Genomic DNA, 18,280 nt, shown 5'->3' on the forward strand with positions numbered 1-18,280 from the left:
GACCTGTGTCAATTTCATACCTATCTCAAGATCTCATGTAATTTTTAGAGAGCTCCTGACCAAGATTGTTTAGCTAAAATCCATTTGTATCCATGGAAACAATCAAATAGCTTGATAGCATCATGTTATCTCCCAATGATGAAATTAACTAATGTCCATAAGTCACTTTTGCTTATAGGTGACCTCTAAACAAAAGGAGTGTAACTCCCCGCATGCACATGTGGATGCATGAGATTTTTGTGTCACAAATTGTTATTCAAATCTTAAGAGCTGTCTCTTGTGCTTATATCTGAAATGATTCACCTGAGTCTTAAAAAAAAACAAACAACAAAAAAAAACCCAAACAAAAAAGCCCACCAAAAACCAAAAACAAACAAACAAACAAAACCCACAAAACAGCAAAAAAAAAAGGTGGAGGACATACATAAAGGAAAGCATCTTCAGTGGAGTCCTGTGTTGCCTGATAGCATATAGGAAGGAACAGCAGCATTCCTCAAGATAATGGCTTTGACATCTTGTTGGTAGCCCTGGTGAGTGGGAAATATCCAGAAAGGTATATGTTAAGAAACAGACTGTTATAGTTGCTTGTATTACAGTTTCTTCATCCACAGTTTGAACGTAAAAGTTGTCAAATGGCAAGGCCCAACCCATTTCTTGTGGCAGTCTGCTGCCTTTCTGGAGCCTGGGTTAAAGATGTGATGAGAAGACTTCTTACTCTGGTATAGCCCTCTGACTATTATCCATTATTGATTTTTCGTGTAGGCAGGGATGAAGTTGTAATAAATCTAGGGGCAATCAAGAGAGACTTTAGAGCCTTGGGACTACTGGTTCAGGAACACCAGCAGTGTTCTCTGTCCTTCCAGCTGCAGGGAGTGATGAGGAAAGAAACAAGAAGACACAGCAGATCAACACCAGGCTCCAAGACTGATGTCATTGGCAGAATTTTGGTCTGGTCTACATGACACCAGGCCTGCTGGAGACAGATGGGTACACCTGTCTCAAAGGGGAAAAAGGAACATTGTCCAGGAGTTAGCAGAGCTTTTTGAATGAGCTCTAAACTAGATTTAAAGGGGGAAAGGGATAAAATCAGGCTTGCTAGAGATAAGGTAGCAGCCACACGCCAATGTTTGAGGGACAGTGTGCTAGTAAGATCCTTCAGTCTGCTCCACAATGTGCTGAGTACACTGGCATGCATTTGAAGTGTCCTTAACTTCCCAGGCGTCAACTGAAATATAAAACAGTGGACATAATCAGGTCCAAGAAATGTTTGAAGCATGTTGAAGATCACTTCTTGGTGCAGGTAGTTAGGGAGCTGATTAGGAAAGGTGTCCTCTTAGATTTGTTTTTTGTAAAAAGAGAAGAACTCATGGGTGAAGTGGTGACTGGCGACTGTCTTTGTCACAGTGACCACAAAGTAGTTAAGCTTCCAATCTTCTGGCAACAGGAGAAAACCACCAGCAAATCTTTGACCCTGGACAGGGGGAGAGCAAATTTCAGGCTGCTGAAGGAACTAGTCAGTAATGTCCCCTGGGAGCCTGCTTTTGAAGATATTGGGGTCAATGAATGCTGGTCACTTTTTAAAAGCCATCTCTTATGTGCACAGAGGCAGGCAATTCCAAAGTCTTGAACATCAAGCAAGTAGGGGCATGAGGAGATTCCTCCCAAGGTATTGAAAGAGCTGGAAACACTGTCATTGTGGGACCTCTATTATTTTTTCAACGGTTTTGTAGGCCTGGAGAGGTCCCAGTCAGCTAGAAGCTGGCAAATGTCCCAGTTTTCAAGAAGGGTAAGAAAGAAGACTGGTAATTACAGGCTTGTCAGTCTCACTTCAGTGTCTGGTAAAATTATGGAGATGTTTTTTTCTGGAAGTTTTTGAAGAACACCTGAGAGACAACACAGTCACTTGTCATAGCCAGCATGGGTTCATGAGGTGAAAGTCCTACTTAACCAACTTAATTTTATTTTATGACAAGGTCACCATGTGGTTAACCAAGGGAAGCCAATAGATGTGGTGGTTTCGGATTTTAGCAAAGCTTTTGATACTCTCTAATAGCATCCTTCTGGATAAACCGTCCAGCATGCAGCTAGATCAATCCATAATATGTTGGGTGAGCAACTGGCTGATGGGTCAGGCTCAAGCGGCTATAGTAAATGGGGATACATCATTCTGGCAGTCAGTCACCAGTGGGGTCTCCAGGACTCAGTCTTAAGACCAGTGCTCTTCGATGCTTTTATAAATGATCTGGATGCAGGAATTAAGTGCACATTAACTAAGTTTGACAATAAACTAGGAGCTGTTGACCCCCTGGAGGGTAGAGACGCCTTACAGGGAGATGTAGATAGACAAGACTGCGGGGCAATCACCTAGCTGTGTGAAATTTAACAGGAGCAAGTGGCAGATTCTGCACCTGGAAAAAGGTAACCCTGGTTGTGCATAAAAAATGGGGGATGAGGGGCCAGACAGCAGATCTGAGGCAAGAGATCTGGGGGTTTGGGTTGATGGCAATTTTAATATGAGTCAAGAGTATGCCCTGGCACCCAAAAGGGTCAGCCGTGCCCTGGGGTGCACAGCATAACTACCCAGTCAAGGGATGTGATTCTCCCACTACTCTACAATCCGCTGGTGCAGCCCCACCTTGAGCACTGTGTACACTTTTGGACACCTCAGTGTAAAAAGGTTATCAGATTATTAGAATGTGCTCAGAGAAGGGTGGCCAAGGGGGAGAAAGGCCTTGAGGGCAAGATTTATGTAAAACAGATGAAGTATTTTCATTTATTGAGTTTGGAGAAGAGAAAGCTGATGGGTAACCATATTACAGACTACAAATTCCTCAAGCAAGGCAGCAGAGCCGGAGGTGCTGACCTCCTCTGTCTGGTGACAGGCCATAGTACATGAGGAAATGGAATGAAGCTACATCAGAGGAACTTCAGATTGTACATTAGAAAAGGTTCTTCACTGAGACAGTGGTCAGGCCCTTGTACACGCTCCCCAGTAAAGCAGTCCAGAGTTCAAGGCTATGTCATGTGCTTTAGCTTTAGGTAGTCCTGCAAGGAGCAGGGGACTCAATGTTCCTTATGGGGCCCTTCAAACTTGAAATGTTCTATGGTTGTATTATTCCATGATTCTAAGGCTAGAAATGACACCAAAACTAACCTCATGGCAACCAGTCAAACTACCTTACTATTTTGTTAACTTCTGGGTGGTCTTTGTATTTTAAATTTTGATTTCACATTATCCTTTCAGAGATAGTCTGGAGAAATCCAATTAGAAAGATAATAATTTGAGATCTGTATACGTGGCTACACATGACACTTTGTCTTTTTAGAATGGCTTTCTCAAAGCATTCTTCAGCTTACATGCCTATATACTATATATGCATTTCATACTTGAGGTGGAAAATCAGGTCAATTAGTTTGAGCAAATTGAGAACATTAGGTTCTGAAATTCCATGATTCTAATGAGCAACGTAATTGTACCAGTCCCCTTTGTAATCAATTTCCCCCAAAAAAACCCAGCATTTGCCCCAAGATGAAAGAGGTCTCTCTTATTCTTCTTTAATACTTGTAGCCTTAACCTTACCTAACTAACTTAACGTAAGGCACTTACGCAGTTTGCCCCTGAGCTTTCTTCCTTTTCTGTAGCAAAAGCATGTTAGTTTAGCAATGATAAATTGTTCGTAGAGACAGAAGTAGAGATAGAGATAGAGACAGAGATACAGGATAGACTAGGACTTGACTAGACTAGGCTGGAATAGACTACAACGGGATTTCAGCCAGAAGGAACCAAATGCCTGTTAAGTACTGACAGGCTTGGGGCGTCGACTGTCTCACTAGGAAACCAGCTGCAGTGTTTGACAACCCGCTCAGTCAAAAAATGCTTCTTAATGCCCAGTCTAAACCTCCCCTGTGATGCAGGTTTGAAGCATTCCTGCATGTCCTGCCACTGGATCCCGTGGAGAAGAGCTCAGCGCCTCCCTCTGCCCTTCCCCTCCTGAGGGAGCTGCCGGGAGCACTGAGGTGGCCCCTCAGCCTCCTTTGCTCCACACCAGGCAAGCCCAGAGCCCTCAGCCACTCCTCACAGGACATTCCTGCCGGCCCTTTCACCAGCTCCGTTGCCCTTCTCTGGACCCATTCGAGCCCCTGCCTGTCCTTCTTAAGTGGTGGGGCCCAGACCTGCCCCCAGCCCTCGAGGCGAGGCCGCCCCAACGCTGAACGCAGCGGGATGGTCACCCCTTGTGCCGGGCGGGCTGTGCCGTGTGTGATGCCCCCGGGATGCGGGTTGCCCTCCCGGCTGCCAGGGCACACAGCTGCCTCCTGCGGAGCCTGCAGCCAGCCGGCGCCCCCGGAGCCCTCTGCAGGGCTGCTCTCCAGCCGCCCCTCTCCCCGTCTGTGTTACTCCAGCCCAGGGGCAGCATCTGGCATCTAGTCTTGTTCAATTTCATGCCGCTGATGACTGACCAATGCTCCAGTCTGTCTAGATCCTTCTGCAAGGCCTCTCATCCCTCAAGAGATTCAACAGCACCTCCGAGTTTGGTATTGCCAGCACACTTGCTAACAGTGTGTTCAACTCCTGCATCCAGATCGTTGACAAAAGTCTTGAACAGAACTGGCCCTAGAATTGAGCCCTGAGGAGCACCGCTGGTGACTGTTCAAAAGCCATACATAGTCCCATTCACTACAATGTGATCATGATCATGGAGACCAAGACAGACACCTACCATCACATCTCAGAAGTCCTTCTGTATTCACAAATAAGAAGTCTAGGAGTGCATCTTTCCTGGCCGGCTCACTAAGTACTTGTGACAAGAAATTATCTTTAACAAAGTTCAGGATTTTCCCAGACATCCTCGTCACAGCTATATGGTAAGCCCTGTTGATGTCTGAGTTAAAATCTTTTATAAGGAGAAGGGCTACCCATCCAGAGATTTCTCTTAATTCCCTGTAGAGTAACTCATCTCTGCCATCATCCTGGGTGGGCAATCAGTAGTAGGCGCACACTATAACATCTGATTTGTTTTCCATCCCCTTCATCCTCACCCAGAGGCTCTGAACTACATCACTGCTAACTGTAAGGGGTGTACAGCCAAACCTCTCCCCCACACACAGTGCAACTCCTCTACCTTGCCTGCCCTGCCTACCCCTCCTGAACAGCCTGTAGCCCTCCATCCCACCACTCCAGTCACGAGACTCCTTCCACCAATTTTGGTAACAGTAATAATATCATGGCTGTGAGAACTGACCAATGTTTCCAGTTCATCCTGTTTGTTTCTTAAACTGTGTGTATTGCTATACAAGCATTTCGGCTGTGTTCCTAAGCCCTCAGTGTTTCCCCCAGCAGTCTATTCACTCTTATTAGTATTGCCACCCTCAGGTGACGTGGTGCCAACCCTTTCTTTACCTTCATCTCTCCTGAGAACCCCCTTCCTGCACTGATTCTGGTTTAAAGCCTCTCAATCAGTCCTGGCAGCTTAGGAGCAAAGAAGCATTTTACCCACGGGTACAGGTGGATCCCATTAGGTTCCAGAAGGGCCTGAACTGGCCCATGTACTTCTTCATATTTTTGGTGTTAAAAAGTTTAGAAAACTCAAAAATTTATTTCTACTGTCTGCACAAGACTTTCCAAAACATGTTTATTAAACTGACACAACCTGAGACAAGACTATTTTTTTCCTATATGCATTCTTATTCTATATTACTGATGTACAGAGGAGTAATCCATCTTCTCCTGACTATATAATTTACCTTCTTTTCAAATCTCTCTTAAAATTTGCCTTTGTTCTGGTTACTAATCATACCAGGGGAGGAGAATGGCTGGATAGGACACAGTAGCAGTTAGCAGAAATCCATGTTATCATAATAAGAAAAGCTCATATTGGTAAGGTTTGCTAAAAATGAAATGCATGTCTCAGGATTTAACTTTAGGATATTTAACTTGCCATTCTTTAAGGAACTTCCTTTTTCCACAAAACATCTCCTGAAAGCATTTTGTCTTTGAAATAATGACTTCTTTTTTTTTTTTCTGTTTTAAGAGACCCTCAAAATTCACTAATACTAAGGGACACCTGTGTCCATTCAGACAACAGACCTCACTTACGGGTATCAATACTTTTCCCCAGAGACATGTAAAATAGTAAGAGCAGAGGTGATTAAATGTAGCAGAATCTTTTCTGCAGAGAACTGTCCAGATGTGAAATATTTCTTACAGAAAAAGGGACATTTACAGAAAAACAAATTAATACTTTAATATACAAAACATCCAAGTGCTGTTTAAGATTTTGTAAACCACAAAAGCAAATAAAATAAAAGAAAAAAAAATAATTTTGGTCCTGTAAAATTGCTCTGAAAGCTGAATGTTCAAATGCATAACAATTGTTTTAAATGAAACCTTTGTTTCTACTCTGTTACAAAATATGCCATATGGCAATAGTTGCCTGTCTCCCATTTCAGATGTTCAGTTGTATGTTATTCATTCTTATTCTGTTTTCTGCTAGTAGGAGTGAAATTTATTGTGACTGAAAGGAGCAAAAAAATTCACCTTATTTAACACGCTGTATTTATATTGTGACATCCAAAATATAATTAAGATTTTATGCTCTGATGAGACTCTGAGGAGTGATTGGGTTGTCAAGAACGGGCCATGCCTTAAAGCTTTAAAGTAGTTCTACAGTGTTAAGTATCCCATCACATTTACAAAATATGAGGGGCAGTTGCTCTTTCTTACTTAATTGTTGAGGTCTTTGAACATGTGTTCAGTAAACCATGCTGATGTACCATATGCACTGAGATCATACCCTAGCTCTGACTTTCTTAAATGTGCTATTAAGTATGGCTTAATTGCACTTTCTCTTTTTCTAAATGAGCAGACTTAAAGAGACTTTATGTTTATTAGCAAATTCTAATTTTCACTGTGCTTGCAGGCACTAATAAAAAGTGGCCAGAAACTTGACTTATATATACATATACATATAAAATATATATCAAATTCTGAATATCTTTTTGAAATGATGGTGACTTAAGAAAAGCCACTTTATTATTTTAAAGCTGCCTAATAACAATGAAGATAAATATGAGAATTGTAAAATTTTGTGGAAAATGCTGAGGGTGGCAAGGTATACCCTGCCAGTAAAAGAATTGCAGTGCTTTGCCTCACACTTGCTGTGTGAGAAGCCCACATTACGTTATTCCTTCTCTCCTTTGGCCATTACTGCTTCATAGACATAGATGAACAGATTCCTGTTGAATGGGGAACATGTATAGAACATGCCAAAGGACAAGGTATTTGCTTCATTGGGCTTGATGCAAGAAATCACATAATGGTATGCAAAAGAGAATTTCAGCTGTGAAAAAGACAAATGAAACTACTACAATGAAGTAATGAGCTGTGATTAACAAATAATTTTCAAAGAAAAAATTTAGTGAGGGAAGTGGGAGACATTACAAGAAGTGTTAACTTCTGTAAGTAAAAAAACAACCCCAAACTCTCTGACAGAAGGCACCTGGCCAGCAGAGTGAAGCTCACCACAATAGCTGTTTGCATGGAAACTTGCCAATAAGACTCACTAAAGAGGAATCAGAGAAGTTGAATGAACACAGATCTAAATCAAGCAGCAGCAAACAGCTTAATCTCTCTTTCTGTAAGAATCATTTGGCAAGTGCTGTTCTTCCTCCACTCCTCTGGAAAGTACTTGATATTAGCCATACGCACCCATACTCTGCTGCACCAGATACCCCATCTGAGACCTCAATTTCTCATTTTCCAAGCCAGGGTTTTTTTCCTTCTTCCCTTACCAATAAAGAATATTCAGCATGACTTGGAAAATAAATCACACATGGTGTTACTATTCTTTTGCTGTTATCTTCTTTTGAGAGTAAGGTTAGGACCTCTGGAATAAGGCAGGTATCCTCTCAAATGAATGCAGGCTTATACTACAGGGTGCTTCTCTGCTAGCTGTATGAATAATATGTTACAATCAACCAGAGCAATAGACTGTCATGTTTTTCATTATTTATTCATTACATTTTTACAGTAAAAATCTTCCATAAGTTGTCAGCAAAGATCCAGCCTTCTACGTCATCCATCTTCCCACGGGTCTGGTTAATCTACTTCAGGAGCAAGATTTTAAAGTCAAAACAAAGTATGTATTATATTTCTAGAAGAACCACCAGTTCTTTTCTAAAAAGCACTTCTGATAGAGAAACCAAAAATATCCTTCTTTTATTTCAACTTTTCATTGTAAAGGACAGAATGAATAAAGATTTTTTTAAAAGAACTTACAAAGCAGATCTGGTGGAAAAAAATCAAGGCCAAGATTTCGCAAGGTTTAATTATAATCAATTCTAATGATAACTTTCTGTCCTGGGAGTAAAAATGTCTCTCCCCAAAAACCCTGTCCCTTGAGCATTTGTTTGTTAGGTAGACTAAATGCATATGCACATACAAATACAGGCATATCTTCACAAATGTTATATTTGACAATAATTTTCGTATCTTAAGTGTTCCTTAGGCAAAAAATTAACAAGTAACATGGAAAATGCAGTACCTCAGGGGCAATCAATGGGACAGAAAAATTATTTCTACTGTTGTGATTCACCACTTTAGGTTAGGAAATTATGTGATCTTTCTGCAATCTCCTGTTCTCTTTTGGCCTTATCAACATTTTCAGTGCCTGAAGATGATGAATCCAAGTACAGCTTCTGCTCATGAAGGAACTCTTGACTCCTTCAACTCTGATACTAAACCTTTAGACCAAAACTCTCCTTAATTTTTTACTTTATCTGAGAGTAACCTGAATCTACTTTGAAAGAGGATTAGGAATCTTAGGGAAACAGTGGTAGCCAGCACTGAGTTCTGTTTAAAAGGCACTATGGGGTCCCATAGTAATAAGGATCAGTCTTAGCTTGAATCTCTGCTGTATCAAGAAATAATAACAACAGCAACAACAATAATAAAATAACCATAATAAAATAATAATAAAAATAGTAATACTAATAACAATAACAATTATATGCTTTCAGTTATATCTTGTGAAGAGATACGATGATTACAAATTTCTGTGACAAAAAGGGCTGGTGGGGGATGTGATGGCTAGGGGCAGCCTTGGCTGCAGTCATCATGAGATGGTGGAGTCCAGGATCCTGAGAGGAGCAAGCAGGGCAAAAAAGCAGGTTCACAACCCTAGATTTCAAGGCAGCAGACTTTGGCCTCTACAGGGAGTCTACTTGACAGAGTCCCATGATGAAGGGCCCTGGCGGGAAGAGGGGACCAAGAAATCTGCTTGATATTCAAGTATCACCTCCACCAAACTCAAGAAGAACACATCCCAAAAGCAGATAATCAAGGAAAGGTGCTAGAAGGCCTACATGAAAGAAAAAGAGGCTCTTGGCAAAACTCAACTACAAAAGGAAGGTAGAAGCTGGGACATGTAATCTGGGAGGAGTACAGAGACACTATTTCAGCATGCAGAGCCATGGTTAAAAAAACTAAGGCTTACCTAGAGTTTAATGTAGTGATGGCTGTGAAGGTTAACAAGAAATGCTTCTGTAACAGAAACAAAAGGCAGACTAGGCAAAGTGTGGGTCCATGGCTGAATGAGTCAAGGGCCTTGGTAACAGAAGACATGGAAAAGTCTGAAGTGCTTAATGCCTTTTTTGCTTCAGCCTTTACTATTAAAGGCCAGTCTTCAGAAATCCCAGGCCCTGGACACCAGAAGGAAAGTCTGGAGCAAGGAAAGGTTATCCTTGGTAGAAAAGGATTAGATTAGGGACTAAAGAAAACTAGACATATATAAATCCTGATATGGTGTACGCATGAGTGTTGAGGGAGTTGGATGAAGTCATTGCAAGGCCACTTTCAACAAACTTTGAGTGATCATGGAGACTGGGAGAGATGTGTGAGAATTGGAGGAAAGTAGGTGTCACTTTTGTCTTCAAGAAGGGCAGGAGGTAGGGCTCAGGAGGACTACAGGCCAGTTAGCTTCTTCTCAAACTCTGGGAAGGTGAAACCATTTCCAGGCACATGAATGACAAGAAGGTGATTGGGAGTTGTCAGCGTGGCTTCACCAAAAGGAAGTCATGCTCAACCAACCTGATAACCTGTTATGAAGACATGACTGTCTTGGTAGCTGAGGGGAGAAGCACAGAATCACAGAATGGACAGGGCTGGAAGTGACCACTGCAGATCATCTAGTCCAACTCCCTGCTAAAGCAGGGTCTCCCAAAGCAGGTTACACAGAGTTGCATCCAGGCAGGTTTTGAACATCTCTGAGAAACCACAGCCTCTCTGGGCAGCCTCTTCCAGTGCTCTGTCACCCTCAAAGTAAAAAAAGTTTATCGTCATATTCAGATGAAACTCCTTGTGTTGCAGTTTGTGCCCATTGTCACTCTTCCTGTCACTTGACACTACTGAGAACAGCCTGGCCCTGATGCTTGCCCTTAAGATAGTTGTAGACCTTGATATGATCTCTCAGTCTTCTCCAGGGGAAACAGGACCAGCTCTCTCAGCCTGTCCTCACAAGAGAGATGCTCCAGTCCCCTCATCATCTTCATAGCCCTCTGCTGGACCCTTTCCAGCAGTTCCCTGTCTGTCTTGAACTGGGGAGCCCAGAACTGGGCACAGCATGCCAGATGGGGCCTCACCAGGGCAGGGCAGAGGGGGAGGATCACTTCCCTCCACCTGTTGGCCACACTTCTCTTAATGCCCCCCAGGATCCCATTGACCTTCCTGGCCTTCCTGGCACACTGCTGGCTCATGGGCAACTTGTCCACCAGAATTCCCAGGTCCTTCTCTGCAGAGCTGCCTTCCAGCAGGTCAGTCCCAGCCTGTATTGTGCATGGGGCTGTTCCTCCCAAGGTGCAGGACACTACAATTTCTTTTTTTGAACTTTATTAGGTTCCCCTCCACCCAACTCTCTAGCTTGTCCAGTTCTTAGAGAACAGTGAATACTTAATACCTTGACTTTAGTAAGACTTTCAACACTGTCTCCCTTAGCATCCTAAAAAACATTTTTGCTTTGAAGTTGACTAAGCACAGGACTCTGTGTCCTTGAAGATATTGGAATAATTTACTAGACATGGTCCTGAGCAACCTGTTCTATGTGATCCTGCTTTAACAGGGGACTTGGACAAGATGAGCTCCAAAAGTCCCTTCCGACCTCAGCCATTCTGTGATTCTGTAACACTTGCAGAAGCACCCAACAACGGAGGCATCTCCCTAAATCTAAGAATGTGAAAAGCAATTTGCAACATCCAGACCCAAATTAAATAATCTTATGTGTTCATGGAAAGGAAGTAGAAAAAATATTAAGATCTTAGAAGTATTTAAGGCTCTCTATAACTCTCAGCTAGCAAAAGTACAAGCATCAATGGTCAAAAACATCAAGAAAATCTAGTTATTAAACAACTAAAAATGACAGCAGCAATAGCAGTGAGAAAACTGAGCTAGCACAAGGTTTCAAGTGCTATTTCATATTGAAGCTGATGGATGAGCTGACAGAATCAAGGAGCACCAAGCAAAGCAAGGGACATGAATCTCTGAAACACTCATTTGAGATGGGATATAAAGTCTCGCTGAGAGCCTCATTTACACTGGTTTACTTTTTGGATGAAAACTAGTTTTATGAGTTTTGCACTGCATTTTGAAGGGCAACATCTCTTCTTTGCCACCAACCTTTAACACATGTATTTTTTCAGAGCTGAGGCATAGAAGGCAACAGAGTTTAATATTGTTAAAATATTTAAATTTAAACACATATCAAATGAATGCCTTAAAATCCAGGAGGGCTTACTAACAAACCCTCTTTCCTTGCCCTCAGCTTGAAGACCCCTCCCCACCCTCCTGCAAATTTTCAAAATACCATATTCAACATAAGATATTTGACTGTTTCACATGGCATATTGCAGTACATTGTGGGCTCAAATCAATTTCAAATTTACAAGGGCTTCAGGAAAGCATACTGCCTACAGTGCATCAAGAAATTGCAAGTGTCTGCATAGACTATGTGATGACTGAGTATTCACTCCTGAAATGCTACTATTTCAACAAGCCCCAACACAATAAAATACTCTAGAGTGATCAGACTTAGCAGGAAATCCGTTCTATTAAGATTTGCTTGCCATGCTCATATCATGTCACTGCTGTAGTCTCTGTAGCAACCATCAGTGTTGAAAATCTCAAAGGTGTGAACAGAAGTATATTTAACTGTCTTCTGAGCCATCATTTAAAGCATTAGGGAAAGAACTGTGCTTTCCATGTTACATGAAGAAAATTAAAGCAGTCTGTAGTATGTCTGCTCAAGTTGAAAAAAAAAGAAAAGTAACAATTAACTTGGTTTTGTCCTAATTCTGCTGCAGAACACCTAGCACAAAGGCAGGAGTTAGAACAGGATATCCCACAAGTATATGATAACTGTCTGTGGTGTTCTGTAGTCAACAGACGTGGCAGATATGTTAGTAGAAGGGCAATGACTACACAGGTGACAATGTTAGCATAGAACAGATTATGGTAAATTCTTTGCATACTGCACAGTTACCATCAATATTCTTGTTTCTAAATTGCCTTAGGCTGAGCCTGAAAGTTATTGTACTTGCATAGGTCCCAAGCACTTAATCTGATTATCTGTTTGTTTAGTGTAAAAGAAATATTTGCTTTTCAAAAATTGTTTTCTTTACAGGTAAGTGTGGGCTATGTGGTGTTTGGGGTTTTTGTTTGGTTTTGGGTTTTTGTTTGTTTTGGTTTGTTTTCATTTGTTTTGGGTTGGTTTGGGTTGGGTTGGGTTTTTTTGTTAAGATTTGCAGACATGCCTTGTTCTTCTTTAGTATGACTTCCAGCATAGCAATATATATATTTTGCTAAACCTCAGACAAGAAAAAGTCCTTGCTGTGAAAAGGACGTTAGCTCAGAATACTAAGTATTCTGAGTAAAGAATACTCAGAATACATTAAATAAAATGTATGTAAATGCTAGATCTCAAAAAATGCTTTGAGACCTCTGTTTATGCTCATTCATAATTACATGGTTCTGATAGATGTTGTTAAAAAATACTGATTTCTTATCACCATTGTCAAAGTTCTTAGCTAACTAGTTAAACTACCGGAAATTATAAAGAAGCTCTGAAAGGTATTGCTCGTTGTAGTTTTCATGTGAAGACCTTGATGTGGCTACCACCTTTTGGGTCTTTTATGCTGTATATGCATTAATAAAGACCATAATGGAACACAGATACTGGCGTAAATTTCATAGAGTCATAGAATCATAGAATAATTTAGGTTGGGAAATAATCTTTGAGATCATCAGGTAGAACTGTTAACCCAGGACTGCCAAGTCCACCACTAAACCGTGTCACCAAACACCACATCTACATGTTTTCTTGTGACTCAACCACCGCCATGGGCAGTCTGTTCCAATGTTTGACCACCCTTTCAGTGAAGAATATTTTTCCTAATGTCCAATCTAAACCTACTCTGGTGCAACTTGGGGCCATTTCCTCTTGTCCTGTCCCTAATTGTCTGGGAGAAGAGACCGACCCCTACTCGCCTAAACCTTCTTTCAGGCAGTTGTAGAAAGCAATAAGATCCCCCCCAAGTGTTGTCTTAAATTGGAATTAGAACACTTAATTTTACAATAGCCATGGAAATTACAGGACCTCTGAGAAGTTGTCAGTATACCTGCACAGCACTGGTCAGTTCTGTGTGCAGGTGGGTGTCATCCAAGACTGATCTCAAGGTGCCATGTTGTGACAAACCATCTCAAGAGATTTTACCATGTTCTGGAAACTACAGGACTATGAAGTCCTTAGTATTTCAGTCCATTCCATCTGTAAATGCCAGCAGAATAGGTATGCCTGCCAGTTTAAAAGACTGTGGAGATACCAGTTATTTGATATTAAAAAGGTGCTACTTCGTATGACTGTGCTGGAAGGCAAAATCCCTCCTGAGTCCAAGGACTGACCCATAAGCCAGAGAGAAACTGATGCTGGCAGTACCATCACACCTTTTGTGAGACAAAGTCCTCCAGTCCTAATGTGATATTACTATGCTGCCCTAGGCAGCCTTTCTGCCTGACTTTCTCTCTAACGTAAGGTTATAGCCAGTTGACCAGCCAGCAATTCCTGTGAGGATATCAAACAGCCAAGCCTGGACAGCAGAAGATGATCTTCCCTGAAAGAGGGTGACTTCTAGCTTGATCAGCCATACCAGAGCAGTGCAGTGGCTTATAATGGTTTAATCACCATAGAACACGATCACAAATAACTCATGTAGAGGAGCGTTCAATCTGAGTCTGGCTGTTGATCCTAAATCTTCCTATGAAAGTACAGAAAACACCTAATATTTTGGGAAGTAATGAATTCCAAAATACATGCATAATCTTGGAGTTTGTCCTTCAAAATATTGCTAAATGAATTGAATAGTATGTTTCTTAAGCAATATTAGAGTGGCTTTGCCTGCGTTTTTCTCCTAAACTGTGTGGGAGAACTGATGAATGAGCTTTTAGCAAAGAAATTGTATGTACATTATAACTCATACCTATCATTATTGCAAAAGCTGGTTACACAGTTTGCATGCAATGCTGAGCGTTTTTACAGCATTTACCACTCAGGCCTTTAGAAATTTATATTCCTTTAGAAACTTCTCTGTGGCAGAGAAAGGCATATTATTCTATAATATGCTCCTAAGTCATGTAGTTTTTCTAATAACCTCTGTCCACAACAGATATTTAACTATCTATCCATTAAATTACTGGCGGCACAAAGTCATGGAGATCCTTTAAAAATTGTCCTGCTTGTATAAAAGATCTAAAGTCTATATTTCAGTGTCCAAGAAGCAGTTTTAACACTGCTGCCCTAATCAATGCTTATTGTCAGCATACTGAAATATATCCTTAAGCATTTTTAGAAAAACTTAAAGACAAGACTCCAGTACTCAGTCCACATTTACAGATAGATTTTATGCATTCAGGCCAACTCTTGTCCCTTTCTTGTTCCTTTGCCTTAACAGAACCAACATGGAAAGTTGCATAAGATTCCTAAATTATAGTCTCGGTAGGTAATGTTGGTTTTTGCTGTCCATCGTAAAGAAGGTGATTAAGGATTAAATAATTCACTGTCTCCCCTGAAATCAAGGTGTTTCAGAACAAAAACACAGTCCCAAGTCTGCAATGAAAAAGTAATAGAAACAGAAAAATCATGAACAGTTTATTAAGTAAAGAACTTAGATGTACTTTGGGTTCTTGATTTTTGTACTTTGTCCCACAGTCCTGGTCAGGGGAAACAAGAGAAAGAGCAGCCTGAAAAACCTTCAGGGTTCGGCATGAGTTCATTTGACCCAGCTCAAAATGAATTCTCCATGAGTACAGCATTTGGTGGCTAAACAATACCAAAAAAATGAATTTGTTGTTATACACCTCTGCTGTAATCCCATAGCACAGAGAATTATGCATTTTCTTCTGTCTTTAAACCACAAATATCCTGCAGAAGCTGGACAGTCAAGGTGGGATCGGAAGTCTTAATGAAAAAAGTGGAAGGATTTTGCATGAATTTGTAGACAGGCATTCTGAGGGCTAAATGAAACTGCTTCTTTCACTGCTCCTCTGTGCTAGTAGCAGAATGCAGCTGGGGATATCCATGGGCCAATTTTAGTCCCAAGCAAATGTACCAAAGTATTGTAACAATAAAACTGATATTAAAGATAGCTAAAATACCTTGAAAATGTCCTTGTCAGCTTGCTGCAAGTTGAAAGAGAAATCTTTGAAACTTCATATTGTAGCAAAACCACAACCTCAATATACTTAGGTCATTCATGAATCTGATTCAAAATACTAAATATAAGTCACAGTCATTGATATCAGTTCCCAGTTTTCAACTCCGTGTTTGGATTTTATTGTCTAGAATTCACAGAAAAAGTGTTCACAGCCCCCAAAACAATAATTATTGGTATTCCTGATAGTGAAGTCAGTGATTATAGATGCACAGTGGCTGAACAAGCTTTCAAGGACTTGAAAAAGAGTACTGTGAGGTAAACATAAGAGAGTAATTTCTGTACTGATTGGGCTTCCAAAGGCTGTTTCTGAAAAGTAGTAGGTATACCTATATTTAGCTGTAAGGATGCAATCAGTGTGAGAATGATAGTTAAATACTGCAACTTAGTGGGTTAGAGAGGTAGTAAAGACTATCTTCTAATGAGTATGCCATTCCTTTCTTTGTATTAGCATAACAGTCAGTCCTCACTTTTCTTATTGTCATTGGATTTTTTCCCCCTCACCATTATTTTACACAGAATTTTATATTCCTTGAATTTAATGCAAGCAATTTTTTTCAACTGAGTATTTACCCTTTCCATGGCAGACTATAATACCCGGAGAAGGTGAAGAGTGATGGTACCCTGCACCAGTAGGAAGCCCATGCAAGTGCAGTTCCTTTGGGAGCCCCAGGGGTATGTAGAGCAAGTCACAGCTGTGTTACTGCAACATAGTTTTAAAAGTTGCCCTGCTGGGCAAGCCCAACGGTGAAACTTTCCTTTTCTTAGACACTGCGGGCTATTGCTGATTGCATTACAAGTACTGCGGATCTCCTGAGTGTTGTGGTCAGTGAAGAAACTCCAAACAGAAGACAGTTTGCTTACTTTGTTGGTTGCATTTCTTCTTTTCAGTGGTTCATAGTAAGGTGTCATAGTAGTTTCACATGTGATGAAACATGCTACATTGAGAAAAATTAGGACATGGATCAAGCATACTTGAAAGGAGACAGTGTTTTCAGTACATTTCTTCATGCCACCTTCTGTCAGACAAGCGTAATCAATCGAGTCCAGTAGAGTTCTGGTAGAGTTTGGAAGTTCCCAAAAACTTGTTTTGTTCAGGTTTTTTTTATGAACCACTGGTATGTAGTCATGTTAAGCTTATAAGGTTTTTTACATTTGACTGCCACATTTTACTACTGGAATTGTCTTGTTTATCTAACACCCTCTTTTCCATGCCTCATTCTTTACCTAAGATTTTTTGTTTTGTGGCTTAATATTTTACTTTTTCCCAGTAACAAATGTCCACCCTATTTCACTGAAATGTAACGTATTATATACATGATTAACAGTCCAGAGACTGAGACTCTCCATCCTTGATTTTGAAAGCCTTATTCATCCTGAATAATAAACAAGGAATATGATAGTGGAAAACAGTGAAAAGGTAACAATTGTCCCATCAGAAACAGTTGTGTCCACCACTGCTTTTACAGCTGCAGTGGCAGCAAAGCCATGGCTGCAGGCTGAGAAGTCTCTCAGGGTCTTTGGGCAGGTTTTTCTGCACCTACTGCTACCCTTTTTACTGTCCAGTATTTACAGCTCTCTCTTCTGATACCTATGATCGTTAAGATATCTCAAACACAACTGACAGGAAAAACTATTGAGGGCAGTAAATACACATTTTTACTCACGGTAAAGCAGTATGCAAATTTACAGTGCCATATATGCATTTCTCATTAATCTGCTCTTTTAAAATATGTCAACATGACATATATACAGTTTGGGTTTGATTTTCAAACAAGAGAAAAAATTTCATCTTATTGCTTTCCTCACTTGGGTTGAACTTCATCTTATTAAACTGACAGAATTTAACACTGTAATCTACTTTTGCGAATATTTCATATTTATAAGATAATAATTTGACAGCATTTGAAGCTTCAGGAAGGGAGAATAGAAAAAAAAAGGGAAAAAAGTTTGGTGGTGTGTGTATATATATAATCTTTGAATACACATATAACATATCTAGATCTCTCTCTTTTTTTTTTTTTTTTTTTTGGAAGTAACTCAGAATACCTGTCAAGTAGCTAAATCTGATCTAGTTTCAAAATAATACGCTAGGTCCTATTGTTAACAGAAGCCTGTTCAAGACATAGTATAGCATTTCATTGCAAAAGGATACTTCAGCACCCTTGAGATTGTAGTTCATAACTGGAATAGGCTAGGAGAAAGACCTTAGAAGAATTTGAGAGTTTTCTTTAAATATAAATATATAGAAGTCAACCAGAGTTAAAGATGCAATTGTTACATGCATTTAGCTATAGGTCTCCTCAACTCTACATTAAATCATATCCCAAGACAAGGATAAGTAGACAAAAAGAAATAGGCATACATATGCACAAAGGAGATGTCAGTAAGTAGCATTCTCCCTACCACTCATAAATACTATTTATGGTAATCTGATATGTAATCAATATTGCTTTGCTTATGAACTTGGGGTTTTTCTCTGTTATTTTCTCTGGGTTATTTTTTTATGCAGGGAAACCAGTCAGTTGCA

The sequence above is a fragment of the Falco cherrug genome, chromosome Z (assembly GCF_023634085.1).
Source record: "Falco cherrug isolate bFalChe1 chromosome Z, bFalChe1.pri, whole genome shotgun sequence".
NCBI classification, from domain to species: Eukaryota; Metazoa; Chordata; class Aves; order Falconiformes; family Falconidae; genus Falco; species Falco cherrug.